The sequence below is a fragment of the Arvicanthis niloticus genome, chromosome Y (genome assembly GCF_011762505.2).
Source record: "Arvicanthis niloticus isolate mArvNil1 chromosome Y, mArvNil1.pat.X, whole genome shotgun sequence".
NCBI lineage: Eukaryota > Metazoa > Chordata > Mammalia > Rodentia > Muridae > Arvicanthis > Arvicanthis niloticus.
The window spans coordinates 1,539,459-1,554,946 of NC_133431.1; the positions used below are offsets into that span (position 1 = coordinate 1,539,459).

At 42.1% G+C, this 15,488-nt stretch overlaps 1 pseudogene; it reads right to left on the minus strand.

Annotated features, from left to right (window-relative positions):
• Window positions 1-4,086: 4,086 nt before the first annotated feature.
• On the minus strand, window positions 4,087-5,159 carry LOC143437254 (uncharacterized; annotated as a pseudogene).
• Between the last annotated feature and the right edge of the window lie 10,329 nt (window positions 5,160-15,488).

The window sequence follows — 15,488 nt, forward strand, 5'->3', positions numbered from 1 at the left end:
GATTATCGATTATTGATCGGTATTGATTACCGATAGGCAGTAACGGCTGGTTATCGATCATTGGTTATCATGGTTACTGATCAGTTTTAGCATCGATTATTAGTCATTGATTAGTACTGATTACCGATTATCACGATTACTGACCGTCATCATCATCCCATCACCGTCATGCCCCTGCCTCTGCCTTTCGAGTGCTGGAACAAAGGCCTGCGCCACGATTTATTGATTAGCACTATTATTGATAACTGATTAGTATGGACGGGGCCGGTGTCGCCGCAGGGAATCACGGGATCGATTGCCGCGGCCTCAGGGAAACCCCGTCGCCGGCTGTGACGTCACGGTCAGCGCGACGCCTCCAGGGTCCGCGGCGGTGGCAGCGACAACGATTCGGTGCGGCCTCTGACGGACGCGGTCGGGTTCGCGGGACTCAGTCGCGCTCCCTGTGACGTCAGAAGCCCGCGACGGATCGCGCGCCGCCGCCACGCCGCTGAGCGCGTCCTCGTCGCCGGCTGTGACGTCACGGCCGGCGCGACGGTGTAGGAGGGAACCGCGGTGAATCACGGGACGAATCGGCGGCTCCATGGCCGCTTCCGCAGCCGCCAGGGTTTTGTGGAGACGCCGCCGTGGGCCGGAGCGCGTCCCGGTCGCCGGTTGTGACGTCACAGAGAGCGCGACGGGGTCGGCGGGAGCCGCGGTGCTTCCATCCGGAGGGTCAGAGGTGAGCCTGACCGGAAGTCCCCTCGCGGGAGCCCGGGAACCGGAAGCAGCGCCACGTCTCCGGGTGGAAGGGCCTCCCCTCCTTTCCAAAGGCGCAGCTCCGCCCTCCCCGGAAATGGAAGCGCGGACGGAAGCGGTGGGCGGGGCCTAGCGACGGTGAGCCGAGGCTCCGCCCACCCTGGGCCGCACGGATCCAGTTCTATCCGGATTCGTGTCTCCTGCGGCTCCGAACTGGGCCGAGTCGGAGGAGGGAACGCGGCGACCGTGGGAGACATGGCGGCCGGGGCGGGGCCAGCGCGGGGGGCGGGGTCAGTGTAAATTCCAGTTTATTTACAGTTCCTGGGTGGGTGGGGTTTATGGGGCGTGGCTGTGGTGACCTGAGTGTGGGAGGAGTCAGGTAAGTGGGCGGGGCCAGGCACTGTGGGCGGGGCCAGGGGAATCTGGTTAGTATTTACAGATTCTGAGATCTTTTTATGCGTGTGGGCGGGGTTCATGGAGTAGGCGTGGCCTGTTAAGTGTGGGAGGAGTCGGTGTGAGTGTTGTGGGTGGGGCCAGGTCTGTTTGGGTGGGGTCTTTTTACACTGTTTTCCTGTTGGCGTGTGTGGGTGGGGTTATGCAATAGGCGTGGCCTTGGTGTGCATTTGTGAGGAGCCTGGATGAGGGAAGTGGGCGGAGTCAGGCTGTGGTTGGAGGTTTCAGTGGCTATAGAGTTTACAGTTCCTGAGTTCTGTGAGCTTTATTGTAGTTTATGCTAATTTATGCAAATCAGCTCCTTTCAGCCCCATCCTTTGCCCTGAGCTGTATTATAATTTAACCTAATTTATTTAAATCAGCTCCTTTCAGCCCCATCCTTTGCCCTGAGCTGTACTATAATTTAACCTAATTTATTTAAATCAGCTCCTTTCAGCCCCATCCTTTGCTCTGAGCTGTATTATAATTTAAGCTAGTTTATGCAAATCAGCTCCTTTCAGCCCCATCCTTTGCCCTGAGCTGTATTATAATTTGAACTAATTTATGCAAATCAGCTCCTTTCAGCCCCATCCTTTGCCCTGAGCTGTATTATAATTTAACCTAATTTATGCAAATCAGCTTTCAGCCCCATCCTTTGCCCTGAGCTGCCCTAAGACCTATGCTAAAGGCCTCCAGCTGACCTGTCACTCTGTGCGGTGATGTCATTATGGGCGTGGCCGGAGGACGGTGTGGGCGTGGCCTGAGTGTCCCTGTCCAGACTCTAATGCCTAATTCTCTGTTCTTCCTCCAAGTGCCAAGTACCTAATAACTGATAATTCTTCTGAGTTCTCTAGTCCAAGTGTCTTCTTCCTCAATGCCTAATTCCTACTCTGCCGAATTCCTACCCATAATCTAACTCATAATTGTACTCCAAGTTGTACTCTCCTAATTCCTACTCTTAATAATAATTTCTTCTGTCTGCCTCTCGCCTTTTCTATGTCTCACTTCTAAGCCACGCCTCTAAGTCATACCTTTAAGCCATGCCCTTAGGTCTTGTCTCTAAATCTGATCTCTAAGTCACACCCTTAAGTCACACACCTTCAATCTCACACACCCAAGAAAAGATCCTGGGTATCTAAACCAAGATGTTATCAGAGTGTGCTCAGCTGTTGTAGGCTGTTGTAATGAAGCCTCTTGTCAGGGTAGATGGCTCAAGATGGCTGCAAGGATGATAGTCACCTTCTGTCTGCTCCCCACAAGTCAGCTGCTTTGTGGTTGAATACAGGACTTCAATACTATATGTGGTGGTATAGGGTTTAATGTGTTAGTAAACGGCTTCTATAAAAAGCAAATGCAAAACCAGGAGCAGATGCTCAGGAAAAACGTATATGTTCATTTTATTTACTATTCACATAGTAAATAAATGACAACTCCTATATTATAGATGATAGGTTCTAGTTAATCTTGTAGAGAAAGTTACAGAACACCAGTGGATGTGCCTTTGTGTGCTGGTAATTTCAGTGCTTGATAAATGTCAGTAGAAGGCCATGGAAGTAGTAGGAAATTTAGACCCTATTTTGAAAATAGATGAAAAACAAGAAAACAAAGAAAATGTTCATTTTTTTTAGTTTGGACAAGAATTATCCTTTGCTCAAACAAATATAATGTTTATGGTTTAGCTTTCTAGAACTTAGATGAAAACAGTAAGTAACAGAGAATTTGTAGTTTAAGCTTTCAAGTCAGATAAATTAACTTAAATTCTTTTATTCTTTAGAAATCACATAATTAAGAAGATTGAGACAGAAAATAAAGAAAAAAAGTGTGGCATAGTTTCTTTTGTCATTTTTTTATAATAATAATAATATAATTAACAGCTTCTTAGGTAGGCATTGCTTTGAGGTTCTATAAAATGAGAGATTCTTGTCTCTTCATGCTGTCATTCAAAAATAAAAAACCTGTACAATGAAAACTTCAAAACACTGAAGGAAGACATTGAGGAAACACTAGAAAATTAAAAGATCTCCCTTCTTCTTGGATTGGGAGATTCAGTCTTTTTAAAATGGCCATCCATCCTAATTTTTCTGCAAAAGGGACCGAACACTCAACTCCACACACACTGTGGATATGAGCTACAGCAAATCCCATTACTCAGTAAACTTTGGATACAGTCTTCAATTCTGCTTATTTTAACAATATAACCTTATAATCTTTGTAGGTATTATGTAACATTACTAAGGCTTAGATTTCTCATTCCTAAAACTATTAACATAGTGCCTGAGTTCTTAAAATCAGCAAATTGGAAAGGTGTAGGATAGTCTGAAGAGAGTGAACAAATAAAATTTCAATAGTCTTCTTAACAGCCAGAAATGATGGGATTTGCCTTAACTCTTGCATGATGGAGGCAGAAGTATGAGGATTGCTATGAATTTGAGACCCTCCTGGTCTATGTGAGAGTGTAGCTTTAGAAAAGAATTACAGTGAGGACAGAATATGCTTGATGTCAGCAAACAGTGATGTTTGTGGAGCACTTTGGAAACTCAGCACTCACAGTTTCTTGAGGTTTTGTTGGAGTCATCTCCTGTAGTACCCTGAAGGGCTGCTGTGCCCTGGCTGAGACTTTCCGTGTGCAAAGGAACATTCTGCAAAGTAACATTCTGCAGTTTTTCTAAGACCAAAACATCCTGTTGAAGGATGATGCCCCAGAAAGGGAACAGTCAGGGAGAATATTCTGTATAGGCTATACTCAACAGCCTATTCGTACTCAACCATCTTGTGGTCAGCCAAATTTCTGAAACACAGAGTTCATGAACGCGCTGACCTGTACTCTTGGTTCCTCTCAGCATGCTAGAAGTTTTTGAAAATTTTAACCCTTTCACCACAATGATTACATTCATAGGTTTCTTTCCAATATGGGTTGTTTTATGGTTTTGGAGACAAAAATTTTCTGAAAAGGCTTTTACCATATTAATTACATTCACACAGTTTCTCTCCAGTATGTGAACATGTATGTCTTTGGAGAATTTTCAATTATAAATGATTTTTTCCACATTGATTACATATCTAAGAATTCTCTCTGGTATGTTTTTTTTTATGATATTGCAGATGACCCAGTTGTGTAAAGCCTTTACCATACTGATTACATTCATAAGATTTCTCTCTAGTATGGGTTTTTTATGATATGGGAGATAACTGGAACTTGTAAAGGCTTTGCCACATTGATTACATTCATAAGGTTTCTATCCAGTATGTGTTCTTTTATGATATTGGAGATGACTGTGACGTGAAAAGGCTTTACCACATTGATTACATTCATAAGGTTTCTCTCCAGTATGTGTTCTTTTATGATATTGGAGACTACTGTGTTGTGAAAAGGCTTTACCACATTGATTACATTCATAAGGTTTCTCTCCAGTATGTGTTCTTTTATGATATTGGAGACTACTGTGTTGTAAAAAGGCTTTACCACATTGATTACATTCATAAGGTTTCTCTCCCGTATGTGTTCTTTTATGTCTTTGGAGATGACTGTGCCATGAAAAGGCTTTACCACATTGATTACATTCATGAGGCTTCTCTCCAAGATGTGTACTTTTATGACTTTGGAGATGACTGTGATATGAAAAGGCTTTACCACATTGGTTATATTCATAAGGTTTCTCTCCAGTATGTGTTCTTTTATGATATTGGAGTCTACTGTTTTGTGAAAAGGCTTTACCACATTGGTCACATTCATAAGGTTTCTCTCCAGTATGTGTTCTTTTATGTATTTGGAGATTACTGTGACATGAAAAGGCTTTACCACATTGATTACATTCATGAGGCTTCTCTCCAGTATGTGTTCTTTTATGTCTTTGGAGATTACTGTGACATGAAAAGGCTTTACCACATTGGGTACATTCATAAGGTTTCTCTCCAGTATGACTTCTTTCATGCCTGCAACAGTAATGGGCACATGTGAAAGCTTTACCACATTTATTAACCTGATCAATCATTTTATCATTATGAGTCAATTTTACAGTTGGTCTCATAATAAAGAACACTCAGATCTTATGCTTTTATCACTTTGATGTTCATGGTTGTGCTTGAAAATACCTGTGATGGTAAGAGTATTTACTACATGGCTCACATTTATAACATCCTTTTTCTATATGAGATTTCTACATGATGCATTCATAGGTCAGAATAAAATGGAACAACTAAGAGCATTAAAACTCTGATTGCATTCTTAAGTTTTTCCTGTAGTGTGCAACACACCACAACAGCACTGTGAAACAGGATGAACAGAAGAACTGGAAACTTCTAGTACCCATAAAGATTTTCTGAAGTGTGAATTTGGGTAAAGTCACAAAAACAATTAATTGTAAACACCTATCATATTCAGAAAGTCTACCAAAGGCAGAATACTACATATCTTCTCATTGTTGTGAAATAGACAGAGGTTGTTGTTTTTTAGTATCCCTATGCTCACATGGTTTCATCCATTCTGACAATTGATACCACCATTAAAAAAAAAGCGGAACAAATGAAATGTTTCCACATTGAATTCACATGCATTGAATTTTGTTCATTATACACATGATTAATGTTTCTCCAAAACAACATTCTCGATTCTCATAAACTGACAAAACAATAAAATTAAAAATTTCACTATAAGAATATGAGTGTCACCAACTTTATCATGGACTATTTGATTATTAGAAGGTTATGGATACATGTTTATCACTATTCAATGTGCAACATCTAAATATTGTGAGACTATACAAATTGGTAGTTCCACAACATAGCTCTAATGGAGATACAAATCAATTAAAAAAAATCTCTTAAGGCATTGTTTCCTTCTCTTCTTGTTTACAGAAATGCCTTGCAAACACCAATCAGATAACTGACATGAAGGTACATAGTTTTGGGAGAATATTATAATCATAGTTACAATAAAATGACTCATATTTTACACACTTGCTTTCCTTTAGAACATCTAGATGATATTAAAATTTCCTCACAGGCATATTTGTATTCGATTAAACATTAAAATTAACTTTCATAGCTGGGCGGTGGTGGTGCACACCTTTAATCCCAGCACTTGGGAGGCAGAGGCAGGCAGATTTCTGAGTTCGAGGCCAGCTGGTCTCCAGAGTGAGTTCCAGGACAGCCAGGGCTACACAGAGAAACCCTGTCTTGAAACTCCCTCCCCCCCAAAAATACCTTTCATGACATCTAGAAGTTTGATGTAGTTCTTCAGTATGATGGACTTCCAAATTATAGCCTAAAACCAAGGTACAAGAAAATCCATGATATGGTATTGGAATTAGGCAAAATTCAAGTTACTCTGAATTTTCACAGCAATCAACTTGATTTATTCAACACAATATTACTTGTTCTCTATTGAAATAAGAGATGATCATCAGTAACCCAGAAACATTTTCCCTTATTTTGAGAAGCAAAAAAAAAAATTCAATCTTACCAATAGCAGTGAGGTTCCAGTAGGTCTCCAGCATCACATCTTTGTAGAGATTTTTCTGGGAAGGATCCAGCAAATTCCATTCTTCTGCAGTGAAGTTCACATGCACATCATCGAAACTCACTGCTTCCTAAAATATCACACACATGTATACAACACAAAGCCTGTGACTGACATCAATACAAAGTAAGGTTATGCTTCCTAGACAATATAATTAAATAATTCAGGTGATTCCTCCACTTATTTTCTAACACACAAATTATAATCACTATGTCAGTTTAGAAGAAACTTGAAATATTGACACTTGAACCCTTGACACAGGGTTCACCTGTGTTACTCCTGAACCCTTAGAATAGGATATAGCCTTGCAACACAAATGGCAATTGAGAGGGATATGCAGAGGGAAACAGATCAACTGTACTTAGCACACATCTGAAAAGCTGGATGAAAAATTACTAACTACAAAAGTGATGGGCAAGCTGTGTGTATTTGCTCATGTCTTTAATTGCAGAGGTACAGGAAGGTGGATATCATTGAGCTGGATGCCAGCACGGTCTATGCAATGAGTTTCAGGACAGCAAAAGTTACATGTTAAGAACCTCACTCTGCTACAAAAATAAAGCAGGAAACAAAAATGACAGAATGAACTCACAGTTCTTTAATGAAGTTACTGCAAAGAATTATGCATTCGCTGCAGTACTGTATTCATCTCGAAAAACATGCAGTGAACCAGTTTAAACAGAAAAATTAATTAAATTTTACTAGAAGGGAATGTATGTTTAAACAGTTAAAAATAGACAAGTGAAAATATTAGTAATGTATATGTTGATCAGAAATAAAGAAGGTAGTTCAGGAGATATAGCTCATGAGATGGAAGCTCTTGCTGGTCTTCCACATAATGGTGGTCAATTTCTGACATACACATGTGGACCAACACCTGTCCATTTCTTCATGATCATGAATTCTGAGGACATCTTCTGACAACAGTAAAGATGAGGCACACATTCATAGTCATGCACACACGTATAACACACTTATTTATCCAAAATTTCAGAAGAAACACAGAGTTAGGCAGAACATCATACACCTGCAATTCAATGACTCTGAAGAATCAGATAATATTAATGATGTGAGCAGAAGCCATCTGGAGAAATAGAATATAATCTATATATTTTGCTGAATTTCAAAATGAAAGATGTAGACTAAGAGCAGCACAAAATCATGTGCCTACTTAACAAAAATATGTCAGGTGGCTTATGTGGTTTCTATATCTACAATTAGAACAGGAAGTGCTTCACAGGGAAATTTGGTCTAGAAAAACAAAAACAGAATGAATAAAGTTAAAATATAAAACCACCAGGTTTGCAAAATAGCATAGCATTGAACAGCAAATGTGTGCACAGTATCTTATGTGATTTAGGGACAGAGTCCAAATGGGGAATGTATGGGAGCATGAGAAGAAAGCTGAAGGGTCAGATTCAACCACAACACTGGAGACACCCAGAACAAAATTTGTCCTGGCTAAGAGAAATTCAGGGGTAAATCTGGAGCAGAGACTGAAGGAATGGCCAATGAAAACTCATTCAATTGGAGACATACGTGGACAAGCTCCAATCCATGACATTATTAAGGATACTCTTTGATGCTCCCACACAGGAGCATTGCATAATTGTCTATTGAGAGGCTCCACCCAGGAGCTGACTGAAGCAGTAATGGATCCACAGTCAAACATTGCATAGACCTTGGTAACTCTAATGGAAGGGTGTGGGAGAAGATTGAGGGCCCTGAAGAGGATAGGAACTCCACAGGAAAACTAGCAGACTTAACTATCCTTGATCCTTGGGGACATTCAGAGACTGAGCCACAAACAATAACACACACAGGCTGGACAAAGGACCCGGGCCCTTAAGTAGCAGATTGCAGGTCAGTCATCATGATGGTCCTACAACTACTGTAGCAGGAGCTGTCCCAAAGCTGCTGTCTATCATTGGAATCTGTTCCTTTCACTGGGCTGACACTTCTGGCCCCAGTAGCGAGGATGCACATAACCCAATACAGACTTGACACACCATCATGGGTACCCAGGGGCCCACATCCTCTCAAAGGACAAACAGAAGATACAGTAGAGAGTCTGTGAAGGCATGCGACTTAGAGTAGGGACTCTACTAAGTTCATAGCCATTTTAATTACAAAAACTTAAAACTGGAAAGAATCCAGATGCCCCTCAACCGAAATATGGATATGGAAAATGTGGTTCATTTAAAAAATGAAATATTATTCAGCTATTAAATACAGTGACATCATGAATTTTGCAGGCAAATGGATACAGCTAAATACTATCATCTCTGTGAGGTAACCTAGACTTAAAAGCATGTGCATGTATGTACTCACAAGTGAATAATAATCATAAAATACAGGAAACCCACACTATACTCCATAGATACAAAGAAACTAAACAAGAAGGAAGGCCCAAATGAGAACGGTTGAATTATTCCCACTCAGAAGGGGGAATAAGCAATCATAGGAGGCAGATGGAAGAGAGAGAACTGGATGGGAGAGCAGATAAGAAAGAGGAATCGGGTAGAAGCAGCAAAAGGTGTGGCGAGAGACAAGAGAGGGCCAGAGGGGGAAAATGAATCAAAATCTGCAGCTGCCAGGGGAAGGAAGGGGGTACATTTAGGATGTGCCAGAGAGCATGAATTGGAGGGTGACAAGGAGTCTATGGGGTTGATCTTAGCTGAGATGCATAGCAGTGAGATATGGATGGTGAAGAGGCCACATCTGCAGTCAGGCAGGACCCCCAGTGGAGAGTTAAAGACACCAACCAATACAAAAACCTTTCTACCCAAAATTTGTTCTTATCCACAAGAATGCAATCTACAACATAGATTGTGTACAGCAGCAAAATAACCCTTTGATACCGTGTTGTTGTTCTAACTTGCTACTCTGCTCCTGTGATTGAATCCTCTGAGCAAAAGCATCTCAGGTAATAAGTGGTTGTTGTGCATGGTTCTGTCAGATCACAGTCCAACATTTTGGGAGCTTAGAGTAGAAACTGAAGGCAAAAAAACATGGACACACACTGTCTCCTGGCTTGCTCTTTTGCTTGGTCTCTGTCTCATGCTCAGCCTGCTCTCTCATCCAGCTCAGGACCACTTGCTTTGGGATAGTGCCACCCTAAGTGGAAGAGCCTTCCTAATCAATTATCAACACTATCTCTTACAGACATAGCAACCAGCCATTCTGATGAGGGCATGCCCTGAACTGAGGTTGCTTCAGATGACTGTAGCTCTGAAATGCTGGGAACTGAAAACAACTATGGCATAGATACAATAATAAATGAGGAATTTGTAAAACTCCAAAACCAATGATTTAACCATATAAATTACAGGAGCCCTAGCCACTCCATGAGGGACTTGGAGTTGTGGCTGAGCCAGGACAAAATGGAGAGGGCACTTGCTCAGAGCAGGGAAGAATACACTGGAATGGAGAATTCAAAGGCTGTGCTGCCCTTGTGTGAGGTGTCTTTAACCTTGGGCTCCCAAGGGAGTGCTACCAAAGATGTGGCTAAAACAACTGGAAGGTGGATAGAGAAGCAGATTGCCCCACAGACCTGGAAATGGCCTCCCCAAAGGACAGGATCTCTGGTCCAAGAAAGATATGCTAACTCTGTTGGAATAGATGAAGAACAACCCTCCATCTAATGACAACTCCAAAACTACAGAGTCACCTATGGACTTGGTCCAGGGTAGAACGAGAGGGAAGTAATGAGATATTTGTCCTTTCCACCATATAAAACAAGATAGGAAGAACGTGGTTGAATTTTCTGTCATGGACTAGTCAATGGGTCTTAGTTTTGTTGGTAAAAAGGATTTAACCCAAGGTGAGGGATAAGTAACTAAATCAATTGGAATGAAAACAGTCTTATTTCTAATCTCAGTCACAGAAAAACAATGTGCCACACTCATAACAGACAGCCAAAAGGGGGCGGTAAAGGCTACCCAGCAGATTCCTCCACTTGGACAGAGGAGAAAATGAAGACAGGCTGGCAGCTGTGAGTCCTCTAGCAGGGTTCCAAGTCTGCTCTAACCTTCCCAGAAATTAAGACCAGAGGCACAGCGTCCACTATACCAGACTCTGGAATATCTTTGAAGCACTTTGGTGCTATGACTTTCCAGCTTATCTAATGTAGCAGTATTCCACATTCAATTTAGCCATCTCCCTCCACATATACTCAAGAAAAATCTGAAAATCAAGGCACGCAAACTCAAACCTGACAGGCAAGCCACTGACCCAAAAACAACAATGGTGCATCTTAAACACCAGCCTTTCAATCCTTTAGTTGGGAGTCCTCAGTTTTTGGATCAATGCACTAAGATGTTATGTCCACATCGCAGAGACCCCAAAGACCAACAAGGAGCCTATTGCAACGCAAACACATGGAGGTCTTTATTATGAGATCTGGAATAAGGATTTTCACCAGTCAGCCTCACATGATATCAAAACTGAGAGACCAAGTATAGGGGTTCTGGTTATTTATTGCAGTTACAACAAGATTGGGACATTAACATGCAAGTCAGCAAGTTAAAATTGTAAAAACTGCATGTCTGGCATAATCTGCAGGAACCAATTAAAGGGAAAAATCATCTGACCACCATGATGGGTAGGCTAACTTTTCCTCTGTAAGGTGTATTAGTTATCAATATGTAGCTTAACCCTGCAGTTGTACCTTGACTGTCTCTTGACAAGGGGGCGTTGTAATAGGATGTTTGCTCAAGTGGACTTTGTGCACTCTTAGAAACAGAATTGACTGGACTTTACAAACTCATCTTTGTGCCTGAGGCCCTTGTTATTGAAAGATGATCATGTTCAACTACAAGCCATGCATGGCTGTAGAAAAGGTACTGTGTCCAAAGACCTGCCTCACTATTTGTTACTGCAGATCCTAATATTAGTTGTTCTTAATCTGAGACAGAATACCAGTGGAAGTTGCCTCTCCACCTGTGCATCATCTTATAGGTAAGATAGACAATGCCCACCTGCCCTTCCTTTCCTGCCTCATCCCTGTGTCTCAGCCCCACTTGGGCAGAGAGTCCTTGTTCAACCACATGCTTTACCTGCCAGGACACAGGTAAGCTTTCTATAGATCTACCACACTGTCTGTTATCCCAGATGCAATGATCACAGTTTTCCCCTAGCACTGTACTAAACACCAGAGGCAGCTTTACCTCTGTCCTGACTATGTCTTCCTGTGGATGCTAAGATCATCTCTTCCTGCCCACCTCTTCTCCCTGCTCCCAACATTACCCAGCATTCCCCATTGAGCATACCCACCAAACAGGCCAGTAAAAAAGGCAAAACTCAGGCAAAATTTTCTGTAAATCCAGACATCAAACAGTAACCCAGGAACAAAATTTCCACCCAAGCACGACAAATCAAGAAATCAGTACCTAAATCAATAATCACTTCAAACCCAGAGGAATTGACACCAGCATATGAATATAATAAATAATAACCAGGAAAATATGTCACCAAGAAATCCAAGCTAACCTATCACAGCAGGTCCTGAGAAATAAAAACATGCAACAGATATGGTACAAAAGATGTTGTTTAGCCTGGCAGTGGTGGCACACACCTTTAATCCCAGCACTTGGGAGGCAGAGGTAGGGGGATTTCTGAGTTCAAGGCCAGCCTGGTCTAAAGAGTGAGTTCCAGGACAGCAAGGCTTACATTGAGAAACCCTGTCTCAAAAACCAAAAAAAAAAAAAAAAAAAAAAAAAAACACATGGTTTGGAAGAAGGGAGATGAGTGAGAACCTGGAGAAGGCATTAAGGCAGGAAAGAGGACCTGCAGACAGGCAGACAGGCAGACAGACAGGGAGAAGAGAGAAAGAAAGACCTGAGAGTAAAAAACGAGAATAGAGATGGGCATGTGCAGAGAACAGAGACAGGGAACAAACATAGATAGCAGCTGTAGCTGGTTTTCCGTGTATATAACAAGCACACGTGACAACAGCAGCAGGTGATGGAGGCAGGAAATGACTTAAGGAGTTGCTAAGTCCCTGAGAGCAGAGCATTGAAATTGCCTGTGCACTGACAACTACAGAGACAAGGTTCACCCAGGGAACAGGAAAGGAAGAGAGAGTCTCAAATATTAAGGATGAATAAAACAAAATGGATACAGCAGTCAAAAAATGTGGATACTAAAAGTTTCCTGGCAATAAACAACCAGGAATTCTTCAACATGTGAGAAGGGAAAAACTACAGATAAATGAAAAAGGAGAATTTCGGCCCAAAAGTCTAGAAAATATTTTCAATGATATCATAAAGGAAAAATTTCCTAAACCAAAGAATATGCCTGTTAATATGCAAGAAGCATCCAAAAAACTCAACAGATTGGAGAAAAAAGTCCCTTAACCACATAAAAATCAAACACAAAACGTAAAAAATAAAGCAATATAAAAAACTACAACAGAAAAAAAATTAAAAACTAAACAAAACAAAAACAAGTAATGCATGAAAATGAATCTGTTAGATTTATTCCTGTTTTCTTGAAAACAGGTTTTGTTTGTTTATTTGATTGTTTGTTTTTTGAGACAGGGTTTCTCTGTGTAGCCCTGGCTGTCCTGGAACTCACTCTGTAGACCAGGCTGGGTTCAAACTCAGAAATCCGCCTGCCTCTGCCTCTGCCTAGGCCTCCCAAGTGCTGGGATTAAAGGCATGAGCCACCACTGCCCAGCTATGCCTGTCTTCTTAATGTATTCTACAAAAGACAAAATAGTTTGGACACGTGTGCTGCAGAATCAGAGAAATCACACATTTCTACAAGAAAGCAACTGACCCAAATGTTTTGTGCAGATTCAGAATCATCCATGATAGTGATGTTACTCAGAGGTCACCTCCTGATCACCAGGGACCTCACAGGTGGTCACATCTGGCTGATCCTTCCCATGCAGCCCCAGAGAGGACCCAGCACCCCAGCTCCTACTGCTCAGCCACCTGCCCCTACCCAGTGTGGGCAGTGATCCTGTGCTCACCATGACTCAATTTCAGAGCTTCCCTGATGTCTCCACACAGCACCCACAGCAGAGCTCAGAGCAAGGCACAGAGGAAATTCAAGCCTACACAGGCACAGTGAACATGCAGAATGGCACCCGGAAGAACACGCCTCCTTGTCTGATTGGCAGGTCTGCCTGAAAGCCTCAATTGGCCAGTGAGTCTTACCACTCCTCAAGGTTAATGTGTGCTTCCGGTGCAGGGCCAGACCTTTTACAAATCTTAGAAGTTTGTACTCCATTAGCATGTATACATATCCTTTAGAAGGAATCTCACCCCACCCTGCCCTGGGGGAGAACCCAGCATTCCAGCTCTGGCTGTTCAGCTGCCTGCTCCTCCCCTCTGAGAGCAATGATCCTGCACCTACCAGGACCTGACTCCAGACCTTACCTGAGCTTTCCTCACAGCACTTGCCTTCTTCCTGTAATCAAGGTGAACACCTTCCATAGCCCAGTACTCAGTGTGCAGTGGAGGTGTCAATCTGACCCACAAGAGGAAGGTTGTCCTGGTTATTTCTTAGCATTCTGTCTAAACTCCATCATAGTTTCCTGGCAACTGCCAGGTAAGCTCCCCCCCCCCATGTTTACCTGGCAACAGCCAGATAGGCCTGACCCACTGGAAATGTAGTTACTTGCCCCTTCCTCTCTTTTGATCTCTTGCCCTTTTGTTCTCTCTTTCTCTGGCCCTCTTGGGCTCTTCCCTTCCCCATTCTCTCTCCACATGCTCATGCCCGGCCTCTACTTCTCTACTCTGCCACTCTCTGCTTTTCTCTGGCTCTACTACCCTCTTAACTCTCCTCCCCATGTCCTGGATAAACTATATTCTATTCTATACAGTCTTGTGGGCGGTTGCTCCTGGGGAAGAGCTGTCTCAGTGTGAGGCATGGTCCCTCCAGGGGAAGAAATATCTCAGCAGGAGGCATTAGCCTGCTGAATCATCCCCTTCACCCACACCTCCCCTCACACCCATAGAACATATTCCATCTGCCTTTAAAGAGAGGTAACTATGGGGAGGAGAATACCTGGCTGTCATCAGATAACTGTGAGGTAGAGTTTTAGACAGAATGCTAACACCATTAACACTAAAGAGGGATTTTAGGAAACAAGAGACTTATTTTGTGGCTTCATGCTGGGCTCAGGGAAACTGCAGGTCCCTTGCACCAGATGACAGGTATCAGTCAACCCTGAAGAAAAGCCAGAGACATAAGGGAAAAACAGTTGAGCACTATTGGTAGCCAGCACATCTTCATTAGTGGAAAAGTAGAGAAAAAACAACAGTTCTATTAGTACACATTATGTAGATAAACATAGCTCAAATCATAGAGAGAATGAATCTTTGTATATAGAAAGATTATTTAATAGAATGTCCCAGTAAAGGCTGTTGGGCAAGGTAAATTAGAAAATCAAGGACTGATTGATTTTATGCTGCAGGATATTAGACCTGATTTCAGTGTATACCAGAATTCTGAAGAGATAAGTGCTTACTAATATCAGTTTTAAAACACAAATAAACAAACAAATCACCTTTAAAAAAAGGTAGGGCAAGTACAAAAAACAAAACACCACCCTGTTCAATGTCCTTTATATATGTGGGTTGTCAAAAGAATCTGTAGCCCAGATTAAAGGTGGATCTGAACATATCAAAAGAGCAAGATTAATAAAGGGTTTTTCACTTCAAAAGTTGTAATTAAGAAATATGCCCCACAGCAAGCAGGATTTGAGTTACGGCTAGGGGATTAAACAGTCATGGTTTGGATTAGGATAAGGGTTTTTAGAATGAGGTTTAGGACATTAGGAAATTTAGAGGTG